This window comes from Triticum dicoccoides, chromosome 3A (assembly GCF_002162155.2).
Source record: "Triticum dicoccoides isolate Atlit2015 ecotype Zavitan chromosome 3A, WEW_v2.0, whole genome shotgun sequence".
In the NCBI taxonomy this organism is placed as follows: Eukaryota; Viridiplantae; Streptophyta; class Magnoliopsida; order Poales; family Poaceae; genus Triticum; species Triticum dicoccoides.
The window spans coordinates 684,538,822-684,545,374 of record NC_041384.1 but is presented as its reverse complement, the minus strand read 5'-3'; positions in this window follow the sequence as shown (position 1 = coordinate 684,545,374).

The window sequence follows — 6,553 nt, the reverse complement described above, 5'->3', positions numbered from 1 at the left end:
GTTATTGTTAGAGTTGATATGAGAACAACTGGCATCTAATGATTGTTAGAATACATATTATGAGCATAACATCATGATTGCTATATATTACTCTCGTTTACAAGATTTTTATAACAACGCATGTTATTGCTTAGAGTTGATATGAGAACAGTAGTAGTAAGTGCTATGGTAGAATATGAGTAGGCGCTGTCATAGCTGTTTTCCTCTCATTGTTATATGATGTTTGCACCATGACATATTACTAGAATATGAAAGTCATTGGCTTATCTTTTTAACTTGGGGTATGATTATGACCACGACATTGCAATTCTCTGTCTATGATATGTGTCACTATTATAATAATCTTAATTCCACACATATTCTGAACATGATTGTTTATTTTTGTCCTTTTGGTCTCCAATTTGAATTGTTGCAGCAGACGCAAATGCGCTGGCCTTCATGATTCCTGGACCTGGAATCATACCAGCCGATGGGTGGTGGTTTATCGCTCGTTCAGCTGACGGCGGTCATTTGATACTCATTCACACGTACCAAATTGACCAAACCATTACATCAAACCACATGCAGTACAATGTGTGGGGCATTCGTGACATTGATGGCTATGGCTGCTTCGTGTTCGAGAAAGATCCCAGCTCCATTGGGCCAGGCGTATTCAACTGGAGGCGGATTTACAGCCTCGGCAACCACTCCTTGTTCCTCGGGCTCAATTATCCGATCATCCAACCAATCATCGATCATATCACCAGCGATGATTACTGTGCTATGCAACTTCCATTCGCGAGGGGGCTATGCTTACACATCATACCATGGGTTTCATGAATCATCATATCCAGAGATTCGTCAACACAGCTTGTTGCCGGATAATCTTCAGTGTGTGAAAGGGATCAAGCTTCCATGCGATGGATGGTTTTTGCAAACCCGACATGCAGCGATGTGGTTCATGCCAACAGCAAATATGTACAACTTGATTCGTGCTGATATCTAGACCGAGCCATGTATTCTGCTGCTGTAGCACGACCCTCTTTTGTTGGATATTATGTACTGTTGTTAGTTTGAAGCACTCCTCTGGTTTGAAGGATAGATACCTTCCTGGGATCAAGTGCATCCTAACTCACCTACGTAGGATGTACTGATAATGATAACGGAGATGCTGTTTTATATATATATATATATATATATATATATATATATATATATATATATATATATATATATATATATCAATTAGGCTTCAAGTGTGTACTTGTTAGTTAAACCTATGTATACATTGTGACACTAAATACGACTAGTAAGTAGTATGGTAGCAGTACTAGTATATGTCAGTCAAATTATTCATCATGTCCACACATTGAATTGACATGACAACACGCTGCGCGTGAGGTGACACAAGAATCCCGACAGCATGTTCGGGTATTCTGGACTTCAGATTTGGAGTACCACTTATCTGTCGAAATCTTTCATCATTCACTTAAAACAGTCGATTGATCATACATTGAATACCATATAACTGGAATTACTGATGCAAGTCGAAGAAGGATTGGCCGGTGCTGCCGGCTGGCGTCAAGTTCGATCCCACGGATCAGGAGCTGATCGAGCACCTTGAGGCCAAAGTGAGTGCTGACAGCGCGAGATTTCAGTCTCTTATCGATTTGCTCATACCAACCATCGACAGCGAGCACGGCATATGCTACACCCAACCTGAGAAACTTCCAGGTAAGACACCGATCGGCCGTCTACTTGCACAAACATATTCCTTTGTTTATAGCTCTATTTTTTCTTTTTAGACACAGACCTGGTGAAACAATTACAATTTGACAGTTAATAAAAAGTGAAACAAGTGACTGCAACATGCCAAAGATGTTATGAAAATGCCAACTAGGTACACTAAAACCTGTATTCCACGATACTGCAGGTATCACATTGAGTGGCCTAAGAAAGCATTTCTTCCAGCGCAATTCCAGACCGTTCAAAAGGGGCACGTGGGTGCGTCACAAGATACAGTCGGAGTGCGGCATGCACGCGATGTGGCACAAGACCGGCAATACCTTGCCGGTGATGGTCAACGGCCGGCAGACGGGTAGCAAAAAAGGTTCTGGTGCTGCACACCAACAAGAACTTCGACCAGCAGAGGACCAACTTGGTGATGCACCAGTACCACCTCGCGGATCTGGAGCAAGAGAAGGAGCGGGAGCTGGTCCTCTACAAGTTTTCTATCAGACGAACACTAGGGCCAGGAGTAAAAAGATTATAAGTTAGTTTAGTATTGGTAGTTGTACTACCTTGTCGTTCATAAGTTGGTATTGTTGTTAACGATCTTTTGGTATGAACTTGCATTTGCTTCCAACCATCATGCCGAGGGTCGACATGGATATAAAGCTGAATCATTTGTTTCGAAACAAATTTTCAGGCACCTGATTTTTATTTGATGGGTAGCATAAGCACCCACCGTTCGAATTCCCAGTTCTCCAATTTTTTCGAAACAAGTGCATGCACTTATTATCACGATAAAAAAACAATATCCGTGCTGCATCCCAGTTATCAGTCTGTACTTGCAGAATTCTCTCGTTTATTGAGCACGTATATTATTTTTTTCAGGTCGAGCAAGTTTCAACTAGGCTGTAGACTGTCCGGGGTTGATTTTGTTTTTAACAGGCCCAGCCCATGACGACAACGGGGCACAAAGATTCAGCAGGTATCTACTGGCCTCTGGCCCGCCAGTGTTAGTTATATTTTGTCTTACAACATCCGCAGGCAGTTTTTTTACTGAATCAAACACACAGCCCAGTTCTATTATCCTCTTGAAACACATGTCCTACATTCATTTTTCTAATCTCTATATATAGTTTTACTAGTTTATATACACGTATTATTATATTGAAAACACATAAAATTTCCTTTTCATATTTATATCTTTATTTTTGTTGTTTTTTTCACCCAGCGCTGATTTTTTTACCATCGATTTTCCCTTAAACCAATTCAATTGTCCCACATCTTATTTACTTACAAAAACAAAATAATTTTTTGGCAAATCAATAAGTTCTTAGAAAAATGTTTATCATTTCGGGATTACAACAGTTTGGACTCCACCAAAATATGCAAAATAAGGTTGAACTTTTTGACCATGGTCCTAGGCAGAAAATGGGTTGTAATAAATTACTTAAGAATTAGTAAATGGGCTGCAAATTATAAAAAATAGCAAATGGGCATTATGTTGTCTGCCACAGATTTAGAGGCTGACTTGTGGGCCTACTAAGTTCATGCGTACATAAGGTTTCTCAAAAAGGAAACTTAGTCAACAATCGACTCTACCAGCGTCACATCGTTAGATGTCAATCTAACGGTAACCGTGCTTCTTCAGTCTCTAATCTTCCTGCCCCAGCCGCCCAAACCAGCATCGTCGGAACCACCTACTCTCGCCTCCCGTGGCTGGCAGTGCTGCCGGGCAGGCCTCACGGCCCCATCATACTTCCATCCCTGGCCTATCTATCCCTCTACTCACCTACACCTCCTGTTATTTTCTGGCGACGGCAGCCGAACCAGTCAACCCTCGTACTCTCCACCGCGTGGGCAGCCACTGCCGTGTCTTCCCCGGCTCCGTGTCATTCCCTTCGTAGGCCTCGCCGTCGTCCACGGCCCTGGTGCTCTTGGCGCGGCGTGGTCAACGATGTCCATCCAACGGCCGTAGTGCTTCAACCTCTCGTCTTCTTGCCCCAGCCGCCCAAAGAAGCGCCGGTCGTGCCACATGCTCCTGCCTCCCGTGGCCGGCTGTGCTGCCGCAGAGGCCTCACCGTCCCCATACTACTCCCACCGCTGGCCAGGTCATCCCTCCACTCACCCACTCCCCCTGTTATTCTGCGGCGACGGCAGCCTCACACCGCAGTCGAATCAGTGAACCCTCGTACTCCTCTCCACGTGGTCATCCACTGCCGCGTCTTCCCCGGCTCCGCGTCGTCCCCTTCCTAGGCCTCACCGTCGTCCACCGCCGTGGTGCTCTCGGCGCGGCGTGGTCAATGTGGTCAACGACCGACTTCCATCGGAAGAGTACTGTAGGTGGAGAGGCTGACAGCTGGGTCCACGGCAGCCGCAAGGAAATGCCTCCTTATTGCGCGCAAAATAATTATTCCTCCACCTGACAGCAGGGACCCACCGGACGGGCCACCAGTATTTCGCGGAAACAACGTTTCCCCCCTAACTGCTAGGACCCACCGGACGGGCCACTGTATTTCGCGAAAAAAATGTTTGCCCCTGACTACTGGGATCCACCGGACGGACCATCGTATTTCGAAAAAAAACGTTCCCCCCGCTGTCAGCTCGGACCCACCGGAAGTGCCTCCTTATTACGCACAGAAAGATGAATACTCCCCTGCTAGGTGGGACCCACCATGGTGGGAGGCTGACTTGTAGGCCTACTAAGTTGACGGGGACGGATGGCTTTGTCAACTTAGTCAATATGAACGATTCTAGCTCCAGTGACCGTAAGATGTCCATCTAATGGCCGTCGTGCTTCTTCAATCTCTGCTCTTCCTGCTCCAGCCGCTCAAACAAGCGCCGGCGGGACTGCCTGCTCCCTCCTCCCCGCGGCCGGCTCTGCTGCCGCGCAGGCCTCACCGCCCCACCGTACTCCCATCGCTGGCCTAGCCATCCCTCTACTCACCCACACCTGTTGTTATTCTCCGGCGACGGCAGACGAACCAGTAAACCCTCGTACAGTCGTACTCCCCTCCGCGTGGGAAACAACTGTCGAGTCTTCCCTGCCTCCGTGTTGTTCCCTTCCTAGGCCTCGCCGTCGCCCATCACCCTAGTGCTCTCGGCGCGGCCTGGTCAACGTGGTCAATGACCGACATGCATCTGAAGTGGACTGTACGTGGAGAGGCCGACAGCTGGGTCCACGGCCGCACGCAAGGAAATGCCTCCTTATTACGCGCAAAATAATGATTCCTCCACCTGACATCAGAGACCCACCGAAAGGGCCTCTATATTTCACGAAAAAAATGTTACCGCCGCTGACAGCTCGGACCCACCAGCTATATCTTCGCACGCAAGGAAGTGCCTCCTTATTACGCACAAAAGAATGAATACTCCCCCTATTAGCTGGGACCCAGTATAGTGGCAGGCTGACTTGTGGGCCTACTAAGTTGACGGGGACGGAGGGCTTTGTCAACTTAGTCAATATGCACGATTCTAACTCCAGTGACCGTACTATGTCCATCCAACGGCCATAGTGCTTCTTCAACCTCTGGTCTTCTTGCTCCAGCCGCCAAAACCAGCGCCGGTCGTGCCTCGTGCTCCTGCCTCCCGTGGCCGGCTGCGATGCGGCGGAGGCCTCACCGCCCCCTACTACTCCCACCGTTGGCCAGGTCATCCCTCTACTCACCCACACCCCTTGTTATTCTGCGGTGATGGCAGCCTCACACCGCAGCGAACCAGTGAACCCTCGTACTCATCTACGCGTGGGCATCCACTGTCGTGTCTTCCACTTGACAGCGGGGACCCACCGGACGGGCCACCATATTTCACGAAAAAAACGTTTCCCCCCTGACTGCTGGGACTCATCAGCTACATCTTCGCACACAAGGAAGTGTCTGACAGTCGGGACCCACCTGGTCGAAGCATACGTAGCGTTGTCATTCTGGTTGCGAACGTGTACGTACATATATACTGGTGGATGTAGAGGCGCGCACGTGTCATAGTAGAGGCGCGTACGTGTCGTACTAGAGGCGCGCACGTAGCATGTACACGTACGTACAGCGGCCAGGGTGCAAGAAAGAAAACACGGCCACATATGTGTACATACGGGCGGGGTCTCGAACGCCTACTCGCGCATACGTACGGCCAGGGCTCGTGTACATGGCTGGGTCGGAACGGAGAAACAATGTCGTCGTCGTGTTCATGGGGAGGCAACGGAATGCGTCGTGTTCATGGGGAGGCAACGGAACGCGTGGGAACCAACCGGCTGGGTCGGAACGGAATGCGTGGTCGTGTTCATCGGGAAGGCTTGGACGGAACAGGCGATGGAAACGAGGTCTGGCATATCGCACAGCGGAGGAAACAGACCTCCTACGTTCGGAACGGGGTCCTGTTGATCGGGAGGGGTGTGGCGTACCGCAAAACGGACAAAACGGGCCTCCTACGGTCGAAACGGGGGTCCTGTTGATCGGGAGGGGTGTGGCGTATCGCAAAACGGATGAAACGGACTTGTGTTGGAGCGCTACGGTCGAAACGGGGTCATGTTCATCGGGAGGGGTGTGGCGTACCGCAAAACAGGACTCCACGGGATACTGTTCATCTCCACCGTCGACCTCCTCCAGCCTCCATGGGCTACCGTCGACCTTCTCCAGCCTTCACGGGCTCCTGTTCATCCAGCCTCCACCGCGCGCTACTCCACCGGCTACTGTTCAACCACCCCTCCACGGGCACCCCTCCACCGTCTACTGTTCATCCAGCCCTCCACACCATGGGGTCATGTTCAACCACCCCTCCACAGGCATCCCTCCACCGTCTACTGTTCATCCAGCCCTCCACCACACCATGGGGTCTTGTTCATCCAGAGGCA